The 25,047-nt window shown below is 35.4% G+C and overlaps 2 long non-coding RNA genes across 2 annotated transcripts in view; one reads left to right on the plus strand and one right to left on the minus strand.

The window, feature by feature from the left end:
• Positions 1–3,358: 3,358 nt before the first annotated feature.
• Positions 3,359–25,047, minus strand: part of LOC123562782 (uncharacterized) — a 77,620-nt gene continuing 55,931 nt past the window's right edge. Inside the window, exon 4 of the long non-coding RNA XR_008369847.1 lies at positions 3,359–3,708. This is a non-coding gene — a long non-coding RNA (uncharacterized LOC123562782). The remainder of the gene's footprint in view (positions 3,709–25,047) is intronic.
• On the plus strand, positions 16,822–20,150 carry LOC128555155 (uncharacterized). Its single transcript, XR_008369848.1, has 3 exons — positions 16,822–17,378; positions 17,888–18,065; positions 19,290–20,150. It is a non-coding gene; the product is annotated as an uncharacterized LOC128555155 (long non-coding RNA).

Raw genomic sequence — 25,047 nt, forward strand, 5'->3', positions numbered from 1 at the left:
AGTTTGTTCAAATGGTTCACCTTGGCCCTTTTAAGGAGCCACCAGAGCTTAAAATTGAAAGTTTTTAAAGAATATCTCATAAACCGCTTAATGGATCTTCATCAAACTTGGTCTTTAGCATTATAATGAGAGTCTCTCCCAGTTTTGTTCAAATGGGACTGGTTGACCCTAAGATTCTAAGGAGCCACAATAGCTAAAAACAGAAATACTTTTAAATGACATTTTCTCATGAACTGCTTGATGGAACTCATCAAACTTACTTTGTAGCATCATTATAAGGTCACACAAATGTTCTTTGGGGAACTGTTGCCAAAGTCTGTCAGATGTTTATGCTATGTCAAAAATCATAACTTTCACAGACTGATGAACAAACTTGATATGCAAATGACCATAAAGGGAGGAACTTTTGTTGAGACTATTTTTTACTGCAGTTATGACCCTTTGATAGTTTAGCTGACAGTGTATAGACTTTAGAAAAAAATCTTTGTGTGTCCAACTCCTCCTACAATATTGAAGGACATGTTTGGAGGTTTCAGAGATAAAGGACCTTGATATGAAGATGACCATAAATAATGGACCTTTCTCTATTGCTATTTTTTTCTAGAATTATGGCCCTTTCTTAAGGTCACAAAATAGGCCCAGGTGAAGAAGTTTGGTGGTTTCAACTCCATATACACTTTTTGAAGGAATGAATTCAAAATTACTCAGATGCACAACCTTATCTGAATATGACCATAAACGATTGCACAGTATGTATGGGCATCTTTGTCCTATGGACACAATTGACCAGTTGCATCCAGTCAATCAAACAAATTGATAACCCAATCTGATACTGATTTTTGACACACCTCCATGCACCGCTTATTGCCACCATTTTCCTTCAACAAGCTGAATTGTCGATGTTCTTAGATACAAAGCAGTTTACCTTGAAAAAAAAGCTATATTATGTAACATAAATCTGTCAAATCTCGATTAAAAGATGTCAATGGGGATTGTGTTATATTAGACAGTCAGTATCAAGATCGTTTAATGGGAGATATACAGTTTATGGAGCCGAAAAGAAACCTTGGAAAATGCAAAAGCATGCTGCTGTCCTCACAGCTGAACATTAGCAACGTCATTGGAAATTACCACATGTATGTTTGTTTAAAGGTGACGACAGTGTATTTCATATTTATAATCAGTTTCCTTAGACTAATGCAATATGTTTAACTTTAAATGTTCTAAACCTACAAACACATCAGACCAATCAAATATCTGACTTGGCAGATTACGTCAAATTCATGCGCTTCCTTCACCAAATATGGGAGTATAAGCTGTGTTTTAACACGGATCTAATTTGCAGACAAACTGACATTTTATTTTATCCTAACAGATATGAACTTCTTCAGGGTGGCAGCTGATGAACTTCATAGAAGATTGGTTTAAAAGGTAAATATGCATGCATTTTCAGAAACCCTGTTTAGTTTTGGTTCAGGAATCTGGTTCTGTACATTTTTTGTGTAACTGATATTCAATGCAAGTGACAGTTGATACAATCTGACTAAAGTACATCTCCTATTACGCTACGCATAGGATCTGAAAACGACCTATTCATTGCCTCGTTCTGACGGCTCTTTCGCTAGCCAATCAGAGCCTAGCTTACAACATCTTGCAAATCTACATGTAGCATTGACTTTTGATATTTACAATTCTTATGTCGTAATGTATCAGATAGCCGGTTAGCTCAGTTGGTAGGCCACTTGCTTTGTAAGCGAGGGGTCCCGGGTTCGAGTCCTGGAATAACCGCATATTTTTCTTATCCTTTGACAATCGAACAAGTCGTCTGATTGGATAACATAAAAATAGCAATAATGGAAATCCAAAATATACAGAAGACGAATGTGAATAGGTCGTTCTCAGATCTTCGTTTAGAAGATCAAGTACTTTAGTCAGATTGCAGTTGATATGGCCTTTCTTTGTTTCTACATAAAATATGTTCATTTTTCATTTCCACTGATTGAGACTATACTTTTTGTAAAAGTTTCAGAAATGAACAGTTGCAAATTGGCACACTGAGCAAGGTAGTTGCTTTTGGAAGATATTTAGTCTGAAGAGTGAATTCATTTGTAAAGCTTCTGTGGCTGTGACACATTTTGGAAGTTGTCAGTTTGCCAAGAACAAGTTAGAACCATTATAGAATTCAGGTAGACCTCTGTTGAGAAATGGGGTTAAAGCAGTGTCAAAGAAATATCAGATCAGATATTATTTAACGTGATAATTTTGGAAATTAAACTTAAACATTTTTTGCAGCATTTTCCCTGAGGGTTGTTGGACTGAGAAGTATCCCGATCCTGTTCCAGCAGACACAGTCAATTTTAACAAATACACACCTGCCAGGCAATGGCCAAAACATCATATGGCTACAGACCCACTGAAGAAAAGAAGAAGACTTTTATCTGAAATTGTTGTTAGGTTAGTAACTAAAATCAGAAGAATTTCTCAAAATTTATTTTTATTTGGTTTTATAATCATGTAATGTAACCACAAATAAATATCTATGCAAAACAATTTAAAAATTGAACAGTTTTAACAGTTATATTATAAATGCATTTTATAAATTAGTATTCTTTGTTATTTTATCTACTGAATAATTTATTTACTGTAATCAACAGAACCAAATTTATCAAACATCGAATGGATCTGCAGAAATACCAACATCGGAGCCAGCTTCAAGCAGTATAGATACATCAAAAGGTAGCTATACCATATTACTTAAAAACAAAATTACTGTAGACCACTTATTTTAACCCTTATTATGCTGGACTTGATTAATTCTGCCTTTGTGACCGGTTTAGGTCATGATCAGCCTGCACATCCATGCAGTTTGATCAAGATTTGCATTGTTCGCCATTCTGTCAGTATCTCTTTAGTCAGCACCCCTTTTAACAGTTAATGGTTGTCCAAATTGAAAGATGGACAAGTCCATTATAGAAATTTAGCAGGGTAAGTGTTAATAGTATTCCATCCATTGTAACTTTGTCTGGCATCACTCTTTGAATAAATCTGGCTTGTCTAGTATACAGAACAAATTCACAGAAATCTGCTGCTGTTATTAATTACTAAGCTGTCCCGGGATTTGATACCAGTACAGATGTGTGACTTCTATCCTTACATTTTCCCCAACTTTTTCTAAGCATAGCTTTTGGGATTTACTTACGCCTTCTAATGTTGAGTCTGTTAGTCTCTTAGAATGGACACTAAATTTCAAGAATTCAAATGAAGGAATTGTCACAAGTTTTACCGTCTGGTGATGCCACAATATATGGAGTCTTGGTTTACAACAAAACCATGTACATTGATGTGATTGTCTTTTTTTCTATACATATTGCATCCACCCTTTCACTGTAATTTCAATAACTTATTTTGGCACTTGTAAATAGTTTGGGCGTAAGAACACTATTGACCAATTTCTTTGTTATAGGAGCCTGTTTTATTATAAAGCATCCAAGAAGTGATGCAGTTATCCTCTTGGCTCTTTCCTGGTGCCATATTAGATTATGTTACCCTAGTCTTTGGTGTTCTGTTCAAGTTTAACTGCATCAGCCAGAGAGACTTTCACATGCTTAACTGGAATACATGGAATGTTGTCTACTCTTGGATGATGTGGAATATGTAGATCTGCACATGAAGTGGATTCTTGTGTTCAACTGGCTGCAAGAGTGGCGACTGAAAATATAAGAAACAAGAGCTGTCTCCATAGGATGACACATGCCCCCGATGGCACTTTAAATGAATAGTTATGGCCGATGTTAGAGTTTAGGACCTTTGACCTACGGAGCTGGGTCTTGCGCGCGACACGTCGTCTTACTGTGTCACACATTCATGCGTAGTTATTTTAAAATCCATGCATGAATGACAAAAATATGGACCAGACACGCCCATCAATGCACTATCATGAAAAATGACCTTTAACGTCTAAGTGTGACCTTGACCTTTGAGCTACGGACCTGGGTCTTGCGCGCGACACGTCGTCTTACTGTGGTACACATTTATGCCAAGTTATTTGAAAATCCATCCATCGATGACAAAGATATGGACCGGACACGCCCATCAATGCACTATCCTTTAATGTCTAAGTATGACCTTGACCTTTGAGCTACGGACCTGGGTCTTGCGCACGACATGTCTTCTTACTGTGGTACACATTCATGCCAAGTTATTTGAAAATCCATCCATCAATGACAAAGATATGGACCGGACACGCCCATCAACGCACTATCCTTTAATGTCTAAGTGTGACCTTGACCTTTGAGCTACGGACCTGGGTCTTGCGCACGACACGTCGTCTTACTGTGGTACACATTCATGCCAAGTTATTTGAAAATCTATCCATCGATGACAAAGATATGGACCGGACACGCCCATCAATGCACTATCCTTTAATGTCTAAGTGTGACCTTGACCTTTGAGCTACGGACCTAGGTCTTGCGCGCGACACATCGTCTTACTGTGATACACATTCATGCCAAGTTTTTTGAAAATCCATCCATCAATGAGAAAGATATGGACCGGACACGAAAAATGCGGACAGACCGACAGACGGTTCAAAAACTATATGCCTCCCTTCGGGGGCATAAAAATTCGTAAAGATTAAATGACTTTTTCTGGTTTTGCAGTTATCCGCAATGAATGATTAAACAAGACTGTTCTGCATTTCAGAGCTGTCATCACTGGATGCGCTGGCCTTAGTGGCAGAAAAAAAAATTCTACAGCAGCAGTTAGCCAAGCATGTGCTGAACAGTCAGATAAAAGAACATCTTTAGATATTTACACAGGATTTTCATTTGTACAGTTCATAAATATTATCAAGATTTTGGTGCCTTAGGATTATGCATGACCAATCAGTATCAAGCATCAGGGATATGAGATCAGAGATCAGCACTTGTGAAATAAAGGTTGAGCATGGACTCTATACATCTGGCTAATCTTTCCAACATGGATTAATTATACCACTTTTCTGTGGTACAACATGGATGGTACCTCCAATTTTTAGGTGTATTTTGACATATCTGTACCTTGTAAGAATTTTTTTTTCTTTTTGGCTAAATTTCTTCCCTTTGTTGTTCCTGTCCTTTGGACTTAGATATTTTTTCTGAGGACCTTCTTGTCCTCAAGTGCAATGATAACAGGTGAGCGATATAGGGCCATCATGTCCCTCTTGTTGTATATGTTTGTACAAACATGTTCTTTAAAGCGACAGAAAAAAATGTAAAAATTGAAATACAAAACTTATTTTCGCACATAAAAGTTATTTCCTTTAGCGATTTTGACTTGCGTTATTATTGGTACAAAATCAATTACTTATCATATACAAGTATGTTCAAATATGTTCTTTAAAGCAACAAAAAATCCATTTTTAAAAAATGTAATGAATAAAATACATAGCTTATTTTCGCATAGAAAAGTTATTTTTGTTTGATTTTCACGCTCACATCATAAATATTTGCTGTTCATTTCGTACATGTTGGTTCAAAATCAATTTCTAATCGTATACAAGTATTTTCAAACATGTTCTTTAAAGTGACAAACAAAAACAGTTTTAAACAAGAGCTGTCACAGGAGACAGCGTGCTCGACTATTTCGATGCTGGATAGTGAAACTGGGTACATCTGAGAAAACTGGAGCTGTCACTGGAGTGTTTATTAATTCCAATGGTGGGTGAAGATATTGCACAATAGCCTGAGTCTGTGTCAAAAAATATTAAGTAATAAGAGAAGTACAGATAAAGTTTATCAGAACACTATACAAGTACAGCCTAAGCCAAAAGGGGGCATAATTAATTAAATATTGGTGCAAGAGTTATGCATCTTGTATCATATGATGTGGGTGATGATGTGGAACAACTACTTCAAGTTTGAATCAAATGCATTTCATGATAACTGAGATATAGTGAAAATGCATCAAAATTAACTTTTAATTCTAAGTAAAAGGGAGCAAAATTCATGAAAAATTGGTGCCAGAGTTATGCACCTTGTGTTAAATGGTGTGGGTGATGCTGTTGAACAACTATGAATCAAATCCATTAAGTAATAACAGAAATAAAGTGAAAGTGCATCAAAACTTTAACCTGAAATTCTTAGTAAAAAGGGGGAATAATTCATGAAAAATTGGTGCCAGAGTTATGCACCTTGTGTCATATGGCGTGGGTGATGATGTTGAACAACTATTTTAAGTTTGAATCAAATTCATTCAGTAATAACAGTGATAGAGTGAAAGTGCATCAAAACTTTCACCTGAAATTCTAAGTAAAAAGGGGGAATAATTCATGAAAAATTGGTGCCAGAGTTATGCACCTTGTGTCATATGGCGTGGGTGATGATGTTGAACAACGATTTTAAGTTTGAATCAAATTCATTCAGTAATAACAGAGATAGAGTAATAGTGCATCAAAACTTTAACCTGAAATTCTAAGTAAAAAGGGGGAATAATTAATAAAAAATTTGTGCCAGAGTTATGCATCTTGTGTCATATGATGTGGGTGATGATGTTAAACAAGTATTTTAAGTTTGAATCAAATCCATTCAGTAATAACAGAGATAGAGTGAAAGTGCATCAAAACTTTAACCTTAAAAACTAAGTGAAAAGGGGAGATAAATCATGAAATATTGGTGCCAGAGTTATGGCCCTTATGTCAGATGATGTGGGTGATGATGAGGAATAACTATTTCAAGTTTGAATCAAATCCATCAAGTAATTACAGAGAGAAGTTGAAAAAAAGAGAAAGTGTAAAAAAAACTTTAACCAAGGTGGGGATGCGGAAAGATGCCGACGCCGGGTCGAGTAGGATAGCTCTCCTTATACTTCGTATAGACGAGCTAAAAATGTAAAAATGGAAATATAATTTAAAGCTTACTATAATTATTTTCGTTAGCGATTATGACGCACACATCATAAATATTTGCTGCTCATGTCGTTATTATTGGTACAAAATCAATTATTTATTGTATATAAGTATGTTTAACATGTTCTTTAAAGTAACAGAAAATACATTTGTAAAAAAAATATATGTATATATATATATAAAACATAGCTTATTTTCGCATATAAAAAGTTAGTTTCGTTAGCGATTTTGATGCACACATCATTAATATTTGCTGTTCGTTTCGTTATTATTGGTACAAAATGAATTATTTATTGTATACAAGTATGATCAAACATGTTCATTAAAGTAACAGAAAGTACAGTTTTAAAAAATTTAAAGAATAAAATACATACTTAATAGCTTATTTTCACATATAAAAAGTTATTTTCGTTAGCAACTTTGACGCACACATCATGAATATTTGCTGCTTATTTCATAATTATTGGCACAAAATCATGACTAGAGGCCCTTCGGTGGCAGAATAAAAAACAACTATCATCTTGCCTGCCCCATAATGTAGCAAATATTATTGAAGCGGTCCTGTACAGAGCATGGGAATGGCATTTATATGCCCCGGGTTTCAGTCTTAGTCTCGGAGCACCATTATATCTACGGAATTTTGTACCAATAAATAAGCTGAAGTGGTAAAATGATGGTGGTTTAGTTACAGTATTTTCCTATGAGCGTACGCTAAATCACAACAGTGCAATTTCTTAAGATACTGCCAAAATGCCGAATGGTGAGCTAGCTTTTGTGTTCAGTAGATTCTATATTTTTTATTCCGCAAATGAGAGAAAATCTTTAATCGCACAAAAGAAACAAAAATACGAAATTCAAATTAGACCTAGTTAAGTGTATGGGCTGAACCGACGTTTATTCACATGCATTTCAAGTATGTTTGCGCCATGTATATAGGTAAAACTAGTCACATATTTTACGTAACATTGTTCTCATGTAAGTTTGTTTTTGGGAATATCTCGTTTCGTTAACATTCATAAGTGATGTCATAAGTGATGTCAAAAGAGATTAAACCTAAAACTTTCCACGAAATTCACTGATGCATGTCCTAAATAGTGGCTACTCAAGGCCAGGAAGGCGTAAAAGAATACCATATGGCGGAACGTCAAACAGTATGCTTGATGACGCCAAGTCTGCGTTCTACCCGTCGACGGTAAACAGACTGTTTGCTAAAGATTTCATTTCGCACCTAGTGTTTCGTTATATTTAAACATGTAGTTCACAAAGGGAGTGGATATAACATGTTTTCAGATATAATTCTTTCCATCAAAACTAGAATTAAAGTTAAATTAAATAAATAAATAACTTGGATGAGATTATGCGGGAAAAGACATAAAATTGTAACTGTGTTTAAAATTCCCAATTTTCATAGCACCGTAGAAATTTCTGGTTAAGGTTTTGTATGTAAGCTGGTCTCTCAGTACTCACATGTATGTATTGAAACTTCATATACTTGATCACTGACATGCACTGTGCAGGTCCCATAACTCTACTTTGCATTTTTCAAAATTATGCCCCTTTTTCGACTATGCAGTTTTCGGTCAAGTTTTTGTATTTAAGCTGGAATCGCAAATTCCACTAATGGGAAAGGATTGAAACTTCACACACTTGTTCATGTCATGAAATGATATGCCATGCAAAGGTACAATAACTCTACTTTGCATTTTTACAAAATTATGCCCCCTTTTCCACTTAGTAGTTTTTGATTAAATTCTTATATGTAAGCTGATATCTCAATACCCGCTAATGGGAATGGACTGAAACTTCACACACATGTCAACTGTCATAAACTGATAAGCACTGTGCAGGTTTCATAACCCTGTTCTGCATTTTTACAAACAAGAGGGCCATAATGGCCCTATATCGCTCACCTGTTATCATTGCACTTAAGGACAAGAAGGTCAAACAAGTGCACCACCTTGCGGGTGCTGACGCTCATCTGATTTTTTTTTGTACAATAGAAATATTGTCCTACCCATGATTTTCTAAGTCTAAAAAGGGCCATCATTCTTGCAAAAAGCAGGACAGAGTTATGTTTCTTGATGTACAGAGTCCGCTTATGATGGTGATAAACTGTTGCAAGTTTTAAAGCAATAGCTTTGATAGTTTATGAGAAAAGTTGACTTAAACATAATACTCAACCAAGAAAATGATTTTCTAAGTCCAAAAGGGGCAATAATTATTGCAAAATGCAGGATGGAGTTATGTTGCTTGCTGTACAGGGTCAGCTTATGATGGTGAACAAGTGTTGCAAGTTTCAAAGCAATAGCTTTGATAGTTTAAGAGAAAAAGCTGACCTAAACATAAAACTTAACCAAAAAATCTGATATTTTCCAAGTCCAAAAGGAGCCATAAATCTTGCAAAAAGCAGGATGGAGTTATGTTTCTTGATGTACAGGGTCAGCTTTTGATGGTGAACAAGTGTTGCAAGTTTCAAAGCAATAGCTTTGATAATTTAGGAGAAAAGTCGACCTTAACATAAAATTCAACCGAGAAATCTGATATTTTCTAAGTACAAAAGGGGCCATAAATCTTGCAAAAAGCAGGATGGAGTTATGTTTCTTGCTATACAGGGTCAGCTTATGATGGTGAACAAGTGTTCCAAGTTTCACAGCAATAGCTTTGATAGTTTAGGAGAAAAGCTGACCTAAACATAAAACTTAACCAGGCAACGCCGACGCAGACACCGACACCGCTCAAGTGATGACAATAACTCATCATTTTTTTTCAAAAAATCAGGTGAGCTAAAAATCATAATCAAGATCAATCAAAAGAAGCCTCTAGTTATAAACTTCTAAACAAATTACTTCCCTTGACATAAACTCTTCAATTTTCCAATAAGATTTGCCCTAGTTTTGACATATGAATTGCTGACAGTCACAGTGACTGGGAAACCCATGAGACATGAGCCATAGTCACATAAAAATGAAAAATGTCTCATAAGTTTTAAGTGCTGATGAGCCCTGTGTCACATGGCTAAATTGTATTGAATGCAAAAATTGAAACTATTTAATAGTGCAAATCTTACACAAAGGAATGTATTCAGCGTGCAGATTCGAAGTGCTTCCAGTGTTTAAAAACATGTTTTAACATCGTATTTTATTCTAGACTTTCATTTTTTGTCAGTTTTCAATAATTTTCTTTATTGACAAGTTGTGAAGCTGTTACAGTTTTAGTTACTATATTTGTTCTTTACTGAGAGCTTCTTTAGTCTGAAATGTGTACATACTACAATGCCAGTTCCTAGTTTACAAGTCGCAATTGTCCCATAGAAATTTCTGAATGTCACATAAAATTTTTAAATCTCACATACCGTATTTTCCCGTATTAACGCCCCCGGGGGCGTTACATTTTCCAAAGAGGGGGCGTTTATTTGAGGTAAAAAAATAAAAAATGAAAATTTTTACAAAACTTAAAAACATCGTTCAAACTAGCTGTAAAGTGTTTCTGTGTTGTTTAATCCCCCCAAAACGTAATTATTTGGCATCCAATTTAATGCAGTGTGTCTTTTATGCATTTAAATACGGTACCTCGTGTATTCCATGTCTGGCTTTTTGACACGCTCGCGACACTACACATTACGTCATGACCCAAACAGCTGTGTACTCCGATAACATTTTCCTTAGTACATGCGGGTAGCTAATTGCGCAATACAAAATGTCAATGGTTTGACACGCTGCTGTGCCTGCTTTTAAATTAAAAGTTCTTAAAACTGCCGAAGAAAAGGGTATATCGTAAACACATTGCTGCAAGTTTGTTTAAAGTCGGCAGGAAGCGTGTGCGCGAGTGGTGTAAAAACAAATCAAAAATGTATTTACCGTTTAATTTTCTGTTACATACCGTACTTAGTACAAATGTTTTGGACTTACGGTACATGGATTGTTTAAGTGTGTTTAATTTTTAATACATTGGACTTTAGTACTGTAAATTACTTATTATGTGGACTTATAAAAATGAGGTAGGTGATTTTTTCCCGTTCTTGCTGATTTTTTTCCCTCCAAAATGGGTGGGGGGCGTTAATTAGAGGGGGGGCCTTAATTCGGGAAAATACGGTAATTTATTGTGTATGACGAGCCATTGTCCCATGGACAAAATTTCTTTCCCAGTCACTGCAGTCACCAGGTTTAACTCCTTATAACTTTTTAACAGATAAAGCTATTAAAAATGGTTTTCACCATTGTTTCTCTTAAAAATAAACCTTTCTATCAGTATAGTTTAGCCATTTATTGTTTGTTATCCCTACAGAAGTAAACGTACACGCCAAAACAAGGTTGCAAATGTGTTTCTAAGTGCACATTATTACAAGTTATTCATAACAATTTGGTATTTATGACAAATATGGTTCATTAGACCCATGTGTGCATGTCTTGTTATTGACCATATAGACATTAAGGATAAATCCCGTTTTCCGGTATTTCCGTAAATAGGATCAGGGGGGCTGGTGAGATTAACCGATATAAAGACGGTGTACAATATTAGCGATTATTTTTGCCAGAAGGTAAGGATTTAGGAAAGTTCTTACTTTCTCACAATGGAACTACTATTCTATGATCTCTGCAACATTTTTTGGCAAAAATAATCTGTTTACCTTGAAAAAATGCGGATAATTTCACACCTTCGGTATTGAGCCACGGAAGCGGCAGTGTACAGGTCGGAGATCATCACAAATCGGTGTGTTATCTACAAATCTATAGTTTATAACACACCAATCAATAGTTTTTAGTAACTACCGATCTGTAGATAAATACGGATAAAAAATAAAATACCCTTTTAATTTTGTAAACAAGAAAATCCGGGTGTTGAGGAACGCTTGCAATAAATTGTATCAACTTCCACTATCGAAACAAAGTTATTTTGAAACAGTTCTGAGGAATAGTTTCTTCCGTTTTTTGCATTTTTCAAACATCTTAATTCAAATTTAACACAAATGCAGCCATTAAAATCAATTGAAACCATTTTATAATGCTTGAATTTGCATTTAAAACACCTACATTATTTCCATGTTGTTGATCCATTTTTTGCAGTGACCCTGAGCACATTCACACAATGCATTTTATATAAAGAGTTATTTTTGGATGCTGTTGCAAGTAAAAGTATGGTGTACAAAAAGGAGCATGCATTAGTAGTACCTTTACAGTATGAAATATATCATTTATTTGATGTATACATTTTACATATTATAGTTCCAATGTAGAATTATCCTGTGTTTATTTTTTAAGTTTTGGGGGAATGGTGGCGGGGCCCATAAGGATGTGAAAATTGCCCCGTAACCATTAAAATAGGGGAAAACGTCGTAATAAAGCAATTTTTTCATAAATATGCTATAATAAAAAAGTGAATTATTTAAAAGTACATTGCCTCAAGTTTAAAATGGTACAGTTTACATCATCATGTAGATCTAGAAAGGCGGAGAGGGTTTTGTTGGTTGGGATATGTAATTTTTTCAGGAGAATTTCTTTCAGAAATATGTGAATGGGGCAAAATTCGGGCCCCAAAAGGACTAAAAATCGCTGATATCTATCTATCTATCTATCTTCAAGTACTGTTGATGGAGGTGCGGTTGTGGGGGTGGGGGCAAAAAAGGTTGATCAGTTGATAACAATATAGACATTCTTGTCAATAAATATGATATAAGACCAAACTTACCAATGCATTAAAAGTCTCTTTCAAGCAGGCTATTTCTTGTATTTGAACTAATCAGTACTTCTTTTGCCATTTTTTTTAGACTGGAAGGCATTTAATATTATAAATTATGCTCTCCCATTTCATGCTCCTACATAACATCAAGCAAGTATTTATAGAAAGTAATAAAAACCTTTCATTTAAAAATCGTGTTAAGTATTAACAATTTGAATTAGCTATATATATATATATATTCACACATGTGTACATCACATTTATACACGCATTTAATCATATACATACAATTGGGTTTGGCCAAAAGTTATTCCAACATTATCTAGGTCCTCCCCATTGCTTAAATCATTAATTAATGACTAAAGATATATCTATTGACAATTTATTGTATAAAGATATAACTGACAATATTTAGCAAAAGCTTAATGAAACAGTTAAATATGTACCATATATTAGCGGCCATTAGTCGAGTTTTCAAGGATCAAATATACAGTTTACATTCTTGGGTCGACTTATGGTTGCAATATCAAATGAAAATAATGTTTTTGTCATTTCCCAACCGAGCGCCATGTTTGTCTTGTATAAATATCGGACGCCGTATCCACCCGTTACCGGTATCGGCAAGACGGTTCGTAAAATAGTGACAATGTTTTCTTATGCAAGTTATATAAAGTATAGTGAAAAAGCTGCAATGGCACTCGTTCGTAAAACAATAAATTAAATCTTTTTAATTATTTTCAAATACAGTATCGAAAAGCTTTTACCAGGCATTTGTAGAATTTTTCTTTTGCAAGTTTCGGCAAACGTAATTAAAAAATAAGTAGGAATGACACTCATTTGTAAAACAATAAAGTCAATCTTTCGTAAAGCTTTTACCGGGTATTCGTTATTTTAATCCGCGTTCGGCAAAAAGAAATTTTTTGCAAGTATCGGCAAACATTATAATTAAAAATAAAGTAGGAATGGCACTCATTTGTAAAACAATAAAGTCAATCTTTAATTATTAAATATAATATATCCCTTTTTATCCGCGTTCGGCAAAAAAGAAATTTTTAGCAAGTATCGGCAAACATAATTAAAGATACTTTGTTTGTAACAGTAGAACAAAAACGAACCGAGTCGTACTGTCCTCTCAAGTTAATCCGTGTTAATAACATGACAGCTAGCAGGTGCCGAATCACCTCGATATCAAAAGAATTGGCGGCTATTTTATCTTTTGTCAAAGCGACATTCACACCGACAAAGCCTGCGAATAATGATATGCACAAAAACACTGCACCCCGTGAACCACCACCAATCAGAAATATTTACTCAGTCATTTGGCACTCCCATAACCAATCAAAATTTATTACTCAATGTCAAGCATTTTTTTCATAGGTCGAAGGCGTGTCTTCAGTAATTATGCACATCAATTGTTGTAACAGTTTCGTAAATATGCTAGATACCTTTATGATGAATTCATTCTTGTATTGATTTCTGTTTGAGATATAAACTGTCATAAAACTGTTAAATTTCACGCACGCATCGGATTATCCGTTATTATTTTGATAGAACTGTGACAAAATGCCTAAACGGAAGCGTGTTGCATATGATAATGCATTCAAAATTCGTGTAATAGAATTCGCAGAATCTTCTAACAATTGTGCCGCTGAACTCGAGTTTGGGGTCAGCGAAAAACTTGTACGAGACTGGCGTAAATCCAAGGACAGAATTATCGAAGGTCCTAAAGGACAGAAACGTCGTGTTGTGCGTTTGAGCCCATACGAGGGGCTAGAGACAGACTTGTTAAATTGGATTTTAGAATTACGGGAAAGTGCTTATATTGTGACGAGAAATGTGATTAGAATTAAGGCTTTGCACTTGGCAAAGGCAGGGGTGTAAAATTCCACTCGCCCGCTCGCATTGGCGAGTTTAAGTCTGGATAGGACGAGTGGATCTCGCTGTATACTCGACCGATCGGGCGAGTGGTTTTTACGTCGTAGCTTTAATGAATCTTGAAAAACGTTAACAAACTTTGAGATAGTTCAGTTGCTACTTTGATTGACTGGAATTTACCCGCGAATCATAAAGATATAAAAACTCCATGCCAGTAATTTTCCATTCTGAGAGCACGTGCGACCTATCGTAATTTCAAATTTACATCTCCGTTACTTTTTTTTATCGACACGTACACAAAAAAACGCGCGTAGTGCATTCATTTTTTTAAATTATCGCTTCAGTTTTTCAACATTGCTTGAGAAGTAATACAATTTGAATTCTACAAAGATTTCAATAAAATATCGACGGAAATGTAAGCATATTTGTATGAAAACGGTCGAGTTTTCATATAATCATCTGTTAAATTTCAAACAGCGCGATCTTAATAAAGTTAATTACTGATTTCTTTCTAAGAGAAAATAAGTGATACATACTATGGGCATAAAATTCGGACTTTTGACCAGAAAGAACAGAAAACAGAATTAAAAAATCTTAAATAATGAAAAAGCGGCAGTAATTTAAATACATTGAGTAAAACGTTTTGTTTTCTTTGTAAAAAGGTTTATGTTAGTGCGGCGGAATAGGGTACGTGACCTCGTGGACGTAAATAGAAATGTGGTTTTAAAATAAAACAAAATGATGTTGTTGTGGTTTTTAATAAATTATAAGTTTTAAATGAATCTTTGTACATGTATTTTTTTTATATAAAATATTCTTCTCAAACGACAAGAGGGCCAAGATGGCCCTAGGTCGCTCACCTAAGAAACACACCATAACAGTGTAAAACATGTTTGACCTAGTGATTTCATGGAAACAAATATTCTGACCAATTTTCATTAAGATTGGACCAAAAAATTGGTCTCTTGCGATAAAAAACAAGCATTTTCTTAGATATGACCTAGTTTTTGACCCTAGATGACCCATGTTCAAACTCGACCTAGATTTTATCAAGGCAATCATCCTGACCAAATTTCATAAAAATCAATTGAAAAAAAAACAGTCTCTATCGCATACACAAGATTTTTCTTTAATTTGACCTAGTGACCTAGTTTTTGACCTCAGATAACCCATATTCAAATTCGACCTAGATTTCATCAAGGCAATCACTCTGACCAAATTTCATGAAGATCAATTGAAAACTACATCCTCTATTGCATACACAATGTTTTTCTTCGATTTGACCTAGTGACCTAGTTTTTGACCCAAGATGACCCATTTTCGAACTCGGCCTAGATTTTATCAAGGTTATCATTCTGGCTAAATTTCATGAAGATCAGTTGAAAAATACAGCCTCTATCGCATACACAAGGTTTTTCTTTGATTTGACCTAGTGACCTAGTTTTTGACCTGAGATGACCCATTTTCGAACTCGGCCTAGATTTCATCAAGGTAATCATTCTGACCAAAATTCATGAAGATCAATTGAAAAATACCGCCTCTATCGCATACACAAGGTTTTTCTTTGATTTGACCTAGTGACCTAGTTTTTGACCCGAGATGACCCATTTTCGAACTCGCCTAGATTTCATCAAGGCAATCATTCTGACCAATATTCATGAAGATCAATTGAAAAGTACAGCCTCTATCGCATACACAAGGTTTTTCTTTGATTTGACCTAGTGACCTAGTTTTTAAACCGAGATGACTCATTTTCAAACTCGGCCTAGATTTCATCAAGATTATCATTCTGACCAATATTCATGAAGAATAATTGAAAAATACAGCCTCTATCGCATACACAAGGTTTTTCTTTGATTTGACCTAGTGACCTAGTTTTTGACCCGAGATGACCCATTTTCAAACTCGGCCTAGATTTCATCAAGGCAATCATTCTGACCAATATTCATGAAGATCAGTTGAAAAATACAGCCTCTATCGCATACACAAGGTTTTTCTTTGATTTGACCTAGTGACCTAGTTTTTGACCCAAGATGACCCATTTTCGAACTCGGCCTAGATTTCATCAAGGTTATTATTCTGACCAAAATTCATGAAGATCAATTGAAAAATACAGCCTCTATCGCATACACAAGGTTTTTCTTTGATTTGACCTAGTGACCTAGTTTTTGACCCCAGATGACTCATTTTCGAACTCGGCCTAGATTTCATCAAGGTAATCATTCTGACCAAGTTTCATGAAGATCAGTTGAAAAATACAGCCTCTATCGCATACACAAGCTAAATGTTGACAGACAGACGACAGACAGACGACAGACGACAGACGCCGGACATCGAGCGATCAGAAAAACTCACCTGAGCATTGCTCAGGTGAGCTAAAAAGAGGAAAATTTATGACAGTACAGCAAAATAGAAGCGGGATTTTTTTCTCGTTTATTTTACAGTAAAATTTTATATAATGGTATAAGTTTATAAGTTTGTTCCATTAGTTGACCATAATCTGAATAACCACCTAGGTCAAAGAACTAGTTGAAATTTTTGGGGGAAAATTTAGACACATCGCCAAAAAATTCCTAAAGATACATTTTTTGTACTTTTTAGGAGTATTAACTGTTAAGATATACATTACTTTTGTTCAGATTAAGCTAACCTGAACAACTACAAAGTTCCCGGCATCATTCTCACACATGATGTTATTCATGTTCTTACTGTGCTCACACGATATAAACCAACGGCCTTCAAAATACGTGAAGATTTTTGAAAAGAAGTATTATTTATATATTATTAATATCTATTTAACCCAGGTCGTGGCTGTAGTAGCTGGTGAGAACGATATCACTTGGTTGTGCAGTGTCAAACAAATCATCACCGACTTCCAACTATTGTGTGAAAAGATCCACTCTGTCAATCCACGGTAATTATTTGAAAAATGAAGTGAAATAAGGTCAGTTTCATTATTTTTTCACGATTGTGCTAAATGGTTAGATAGACACAGAGAAATAAACACGATTATAATGAAGACGTCCTCACATGTACTAAATATTTTCTTAAGTGAAAATAAGCAGTAGGTTTTTATGTGGAATATGTTTTGGGTAGCCGGAAAATGTAAATAAAATATACGTGTTTGAATGATGTAACTGAATCGGTGCTTAATGTTGAATTATTCAGATCTATGTCTTGTCACCTTATGTTCTTAACATGTGTTCTTAAGCACGCAATTTTTTCGTTTCCAGTAGACAAGAAACAATGATTTGTACATCCATCTCATTTCAAAAGCATTTGATTATTCGATTTTTACCTCAAACTTTAAGCTGACCAATGGCACTGTGGCCTTTTGAGAATAGTCTCCAAATCTAACTTTATACCCTTGCTCCTTTCTATATGCATTTAGTTCTGGACATCATATGAATTTCATCTAGTAAAGTTATTATTCATCTTCATTTTTTTTTTCAGCGCAAAGGTGATAGTTTGTAGTGTGTTACCACGTTGTATAGGACAGACTTGATTGCCAGTGGTTTTGTTCAACACTTCAATAGCATAGCCTCAGCAGTGAACTCTTCTCTGAGACAGATAGCGTCTGTTGTCACATGGCTACATTTTCTACAGTTTCCAGGATTTACTAGTCTCGCAGGTACTAAAGCCAATAATAACACGTCTTCAACAAATAATAGTGTTACGGTACCTTTTGCACAATGACTATGTTATTTGATTGAATTAAATAAAACTAAGATAACACAGAATTGATAAGGACTCGGTCAGTATATGAATAAAAGGCTACCCATGAATTTATCAAAACGGTAATGCTGCTATCTTTCCAAAAATAAATATTAATGCAGTTCTGCAAGTTTAGATGTACCAAATGTGATAGCGTAACGCCAATTTTCTGGAAAACGTTGAATAAAGGCTGGATTCAGCATACGAAAATTAAAATCATTTTTATAAATTAATGGCAACCCGTGAGTGAATTTATTTCAATGGCACTGTTACAATCTTTCTGCAGCTGATGTATGATATTATAACATCTAAAGTTCCTTGAAATATCAATAATTATTACAGACCATGCGTGAGACGGAAACAAATAAAAGCAGCCTTACTCTCTCTGGCTGTACGTTTCCAGATTCTCTTCCTTTTTTCTGTTTGTTTATTTTTATTCTATCTCTGTCTTTTGCTGTTCTCATATAAGGCACGCTGTCTAAATATATTTAGTGTCGGAGAACAGTCTGGTTTTTTATCACTTGCATGGACTGTTTTCATACGCCAAATATGTTTAGCATTATTAGATAATAACTAATAATTACATACTCATTTAAAAATTACGTTAAGTTTCAATGGAACCTGAAACACCAACATTTTTCTATAGTGACGTTAAATTTCATGTCTGTGTGTGAACTCATTTGTAACGTGATTTTTATGTTTGTAGTTTAAAAGTTCTTTGACGACAATATTTTTTGCAACTTTACTCGGGCTAATAATAAATATGTATCATTTATATTGACGTTTAGATTTCATATCGTCATTTGTGATGTCAATTTCACGTATGCATCGCACTGAAATTGTCTCAGCCCTTTACACCAAATTTATATCGTTCATATAATTTACATAATTATGTAATAAAAATATAAGTTTTTAATCAAGAAATATGCGCTAAGTATCCTTCTTTGGCGGAATAACATAGCACTCGAACTCGCGCAATATTTCCGCTGCAGGACTCTTGCAAATTCTCTATACAAATCTAATGACCTATAACCTCTTTTTTTAATGTTTTTGTTGTAAGAATATCGTTGTTTTCAGGAATAAGTTAAGCAAATCCCTTTATTTCAGTCCTAAAATTTCTCATCTTTGATTCTATTTTCAGGCGTCAATAGAGAACTACTTATCCTCGACGGCCGTCATATGATCTACAAAGGTGCAGAATTTGTCGGCAGATACATAGAGGACACAATATTGAAGTGTCAACATGCTGAAACTGAAGCAGGTGTGATTTCTCCAAACGAACCAGTAGTGATTCCAACACATTCATCACAGACTTCCGCTGTAATTGTATCAGTACCAGAGAAAACATCGGCTCAATTTGAAACATTTGTTCCCAGGTAATCTTCAGTACAATGCAAGAACGACAGTGTCAAAACTTCTAGTACTGAATCATCCACCTCTCCAGTGCAAGTACGTCCTCGTACTAAATGTGATGTTTGGGTAATCGAACTCCCAGACAAATTTGTCTTATCGTGTGATGTGGAAGTAAAACATCCAACTTTGGTTGGAGGTGGCTATGAAAATAAAGTGTATATGCAAGAGAACAATATTCTTGACTGGAAAACGGCAAAAGCCATTCTTGACGATCCTGACATTGAGATGGTCACTCCTAATCCACCATACAAACCAAAGGCCGGTGAAGTGTATGTTTATTCATCAAATGGTGACTCAAATAACAAGAGAACCATGATGGTCCTGAATCGCTCACCTATCCCCACATGACCCAGTGTTGAACTGAGTATGACTTTGTTATTTCTGTTATTTGACATAGTGACCTAGTTTTTGAGCACTTGACCTAAATATCATCAAGATAAAAAATTCTGACCAATTTTCATGAAGATCCATTGAAAAATATGACCTCTAGAGAGGTCACAAGGTTTTTCTATTATTTGACCTAATGACCTAGTTTTTGAAGGCACGTGACCCACTTTTAAACTTGACCTAGATATCATCAAGGTGAACATTCTCACCAATTTTCATGAAGACCTCGTGAAAAATATGGCCTCTAGAGAGGTCACAAGGTTTTTCTATTTTTCGACCTACTGAACTAGTTTTTGACCGCACATGACCCAGTTACGAACTTGACCTAGATATCATCAAGCTGAACATTCTCACCAATTTTCATGAAGATCCATTGAGAAATATGGCCTCTAGAGACATCACAAGGTTTTTCTATTTTTAGACCTACTGACCTAGTTTTTGACCGCACGTGACCAAGTTTCGAACTTGACCTAGTTATCATCAAGTTGAACATTCTGACCAATTTTCATGAAGATCTCTTGAAAATATGACCTCTAAAGAGGTCACAAGGTTTTTCTATTTTTAGATCTACTGACCTAGTTATTGACCACACATGACCCAGTTTCGAACTTGACCTAGATATCATCAAGGTGAACATTCTGACCAATTTTCATAAAGATCCCATGAAAAATATGGCCTCTAGAAAGGTCACAAAGTTTTTCTATTTTCAGACCTACTGACCTAGTTTTTGATTGCATGTGACCCAGTTTCAAACTTGACCTAGATATCATCAAGGTGAATTTTCTGACCAATTTTCATGAAGATCCATTGAGAAATATGGCCTCTAGAGAGGTCACAAGGTTTTTCTATTTTTAGACCTTCTGACCTAGTTTTTGACCTCACGTGACCCAGTTTTGAACTTGACCTAGATATCATCAAGGTAAACATTCTGACCAATATTCATGAAGATCTCATGAAAAATATGGCCTCTAGAGAGGTCACAAGGTTTTTCTATTTTTAGACCTACTGACCTAGTTATTGGCCGCACGTGACCCAGATTTGAACTTAACCTAGATATCATCAAGATGAACATTCTGACTAACTTTCATGAAGATCCATTGAAAATTATGGCCTCTAGAGTGGTCACAAGGTTTTTCTATTTTTAGACCTACTGACCTAGTTATTGGCCACACATGACCCAGTTTCAAACTTGACCTAGAAATCATCAAGGTGAACATTCTGACCAATTTTCATGAAGATCCATTGAAAATTATGGCCTCTTGAGTGGTCACAAGGTTTTTCTTTTTTTAGACCTACTGACCTACTTTTTGGCCGCACATGTCCCAGTTTCGAACTTAACCTAGAATTAACCAAGATGAACATTCTGACCCATTTTCATAAAGATCCCATGAAAACTGTGACCTCTAGAGATGTCACAAGGAAAAGTTTACGCACGGACACATGCATGGACGACGGACGCTGCGCGATCACAAAAGCTCACCTTGTCACTTCGTGACAGGTGAGCTAAAAAGGACGCTTGGAAAGCCGACCAATATACCACATAGAAAATTTCATTCACGAATTATCAGTGTTTCCTGATCTTAAGTGTATACTTGTGGCACCAGAAATAGTGTAGGAGGTTGACAATTTATTGAAAAGTGGTACTGAATCTCTTGGACAAGCAAATGTTTCTTAGCGCGCATTGGCACTTTGTGTAATCAAGGAAAAAAGACTCATTCATGTTCCAGAGGCTGGAGCTTGGATAGTTGAAGGCTCCCGCTGGTGATAAATATACTGTGACCCTCTTCCCAAAACCTTCATGTAAATGTCCGTCTATAAATCTTTATTATCACATAATGGCCATCAAAATGAGTGTTGGATTGAAAGAAAGAAAAGTTAAAGAACAATAAACTTGACACAAATCCACGTGAACAGTAAAAAGCAGCAAAACAAGGTGGCTGGAAAGAAAAAACCAAGACCAATCGATAGGTATGATGAAATGGACTGTATTATAAATGCAGTCCCAAATAGTGATGCCAACAAAGAAAACGTTGCATTGAAAAACAATATCGCGCCAAATATATTAGATACTCAGCAGTATACAACTTCTCCAAATGATGTGAAACAACCTAAGTCTATTTTAAGGGAACTGTGTAAAAACATGTCTCCATCCAGCTGCAAGAAAATGAAAATTTCTGAACATGAAATGAGAAATGACATTTCTGACAATTCTTTAAATGAAAACGGCCCAATAGACAATGATATTTGTACTTCCGCGATAAATGATTAAATGGCAGGAAAGGAGGAATCTACAGTTCAGTATCGTTTAAGGAATTCCGTCTTTGAGACTATGACAGGAAACAATGCCATGAACATCATCGTTATATATGACCATTCATTCAAGAAAAATAATACAGAAGGAATCCAGAACTTGGATTCCAGCTAAAAATCTCAGATAAATTTGACATTAATTATGACAAAAAACTAAATGACAGAGTAATTAACTTTGGGCAACAACTTCTTCAAGAACGCTTCAATGATATAAATGGTTTTCAAGATTGTGGCTATGTTTTAACCATTCAGACCGGCAAATGGAAGTAGCACTCCCATTATATTGTTATTTAATGTTATTATTTCCAACAATAGATATAAAGTTTATCAATACCAATTCTAAGCCCTCCGGTTAAATAATCCAATAATATAATCCAGTTATTCGAATAGGTCACTTCTAACACCATTGTCTAGAATAACATCTAATGTATCTTTAGTTAGTAAATCCAAATTCACGTCAAAATTCATAACCTGCGCAGACGTCTATGTACTAGAGACTTTAACATCAATACACTGACATATGAGCATACATGGGAATGCACATATTATATGCAACTGACAATTCTGTGTTGTTGTTTTTTGTTGTTTTTTGTTTTTTTGCCGATATGCACCGAATTTCAAGTATTTCTTTTCAACATTGTATAAATCGATATGTGCAATATTTTTTTTTAAATACTACCAAAACTAAATTGATTTGGACCAATTTATTTTACTAGCCGGAAATTCTTAATTAAAAGAAATGTGACTGGTTGTTCCAGCAGTGGTCATTTCAGTTTTGTTTTATTTAATTTCCAAGATGTGTTGCTATTTATAAACTATTTCCATTTCTATTTGTCTGTTTAAATTCTTTTGTTACGTGATAATACGTTTAGTTGTACGAGATTTCACAGAAATGTTTGTAATTTAACTGATAATGTTATTAAATTCTCATTCAATATTTCATTCATGTATTGGATTCTTGTATTAGCATATCTTTAAACAAAAAGTATGATATAAGGTCCTGTCAGAAAAACAGGAATGTTCTGAATCAGCTCATTAGAGCTGAAATTGAAAACACATATTAATGATCACTTTATTTTAAGCCATTGTCATCTTAAAGTGTGCAGTATATCTACAAAAGATATGTACAATAGGCCTTTCGACTCAAGCGTCCCCCCTTTTTAGTCATTTTGGCATAATTTCATCCCTTGATGGGCCCAGCCACTATTCCAACAACAAAAAACAAACTTTGGAGTGTAGTTCTGATTTTCTGAGTTACTGTGGTATAGTGATGCCAACTATATATATACCACCAAAATTCTATTTTCATGCCACTATACTTAATGTATTAGCCAGAATCCGAAAGAGTCTTAAATATACCACAAATTTTATAAGCCAGTACATCTATTTGGAAATATCACTCATTCATTAAACAAGAGCTGTCACTAATGTTGACACACGCCTCCGCAGCACCTTGACCTTTGGCCTGGTGACCTTGACCTTTGACCTGGTGACCCCAAAGTCAGTAGGGGTGTTGTACTCAATAAGTACTATCAGCATGTGAAGTTTGAAGGTCCTGGGTGAAGTGGTTTGCCAGTAAAGTGCCTTCATGCAAAAAGTTAACACTGGCCCCTGTGACCTTGACCTTTGCCTGGTGACCCCAAAGTCAGTAGGGTTGGTGTACTCATAAAGTACTATCAGCATGTGAAGTTTGAAGGTCCTGGGTGCAGTGGTTCGTGAGTAAAGTACCTTCATGCAAAAAGTTAACGTTGGCCCCTGTGACCTTGACCTTTGGCCTGGTGACCCCAAAGTCATTAGGGGTAGTATACTCAATAAGTACTATCAGCATGTGAAGTTTGAAGGTCCTGGGTGCAGTGGTTCGCGAGTAAAGTGCCTTCATGCAAAAAGTTAACGTTGGCCCCTGTGACCTTGATCTTTGACCTGGTGACCCCAAAGTCATTAGGGATAGTATACTCAATAAGTACTATCAGCATGTGAAGTTTGAAGGTCCTGGGTGCAGTGGTTCGTGAGTAAAGTGCCTTCATGCAAAAAGTTAACGTTGTGACGATCTAACGAACGAACGGACGGACAGTTGAAAACTAATATGCCTCCCTTCGGGGGCATAAAAACATATATCATTTAAAGTAAATATTCACACCTTCCCCTTGTCTCACGATGCTATGCTTCTATAATCGTAAATGTATTAGCCAGAATCCAAAATAGTTGTAAATATATTAGCCAATAAATCTATATATAGCTTCGACTGTTCCGCCACACTCCGTGAAAACCGAAAGTTGCCTAATATAGATGTACGGTACGGAGATTAGGAACAACCATAAATGTTACCTCTACAGCGTTAACAAGCTTTTCCTTTGATTTGACCTGGTGACCTAGTTTTTGACCCCAGATGACAAATATCAAACTCGTCCAAGATTTTACTTAGGATAACATTCTGACCAAGTTTCATTAAGATTGGGCTAAAATTGTGATCTCTAGAGTGTTAACAAGCTTTTCCTTTGATCTGACCTGGTGACCTAGTTTTTGACTCCAGATGACCTAATATCAAACTTGTCCAAGATTTTATTGAGGGTAACATTCTGAACATGTTTAATTAAGATTGGGCCAAAATTGTGACCTCTAGAGTGTTAACAAATTTTCCTTTGATTTGACCTGGTGGCCTAGTTTTTGACCCCAGATGACCCAATATCAAACTTGCCCAAGATTTTATTAAGGGTAACATTCTGACCAAGTTTCATTAAGATTGGTCCAAAATTGTGACCTCTAGAGTGTTAACAAGCTTTTTATTTGAT

Source organism: Mercenaria mercenaria, chromosome 2, assembly GCF_021730395.1.
Source record: "Mercenaria mercenaria strain notata chromosome 2, MADL_Memer_1, whole genome shotgun sequence".
Classification (NCBI taxonomy): Eukaryota; Metazoa; Mollusca; class Bivalvia; order Venerida; family Veneridae; genus Mercenaria; species Mercenaria mercenaria.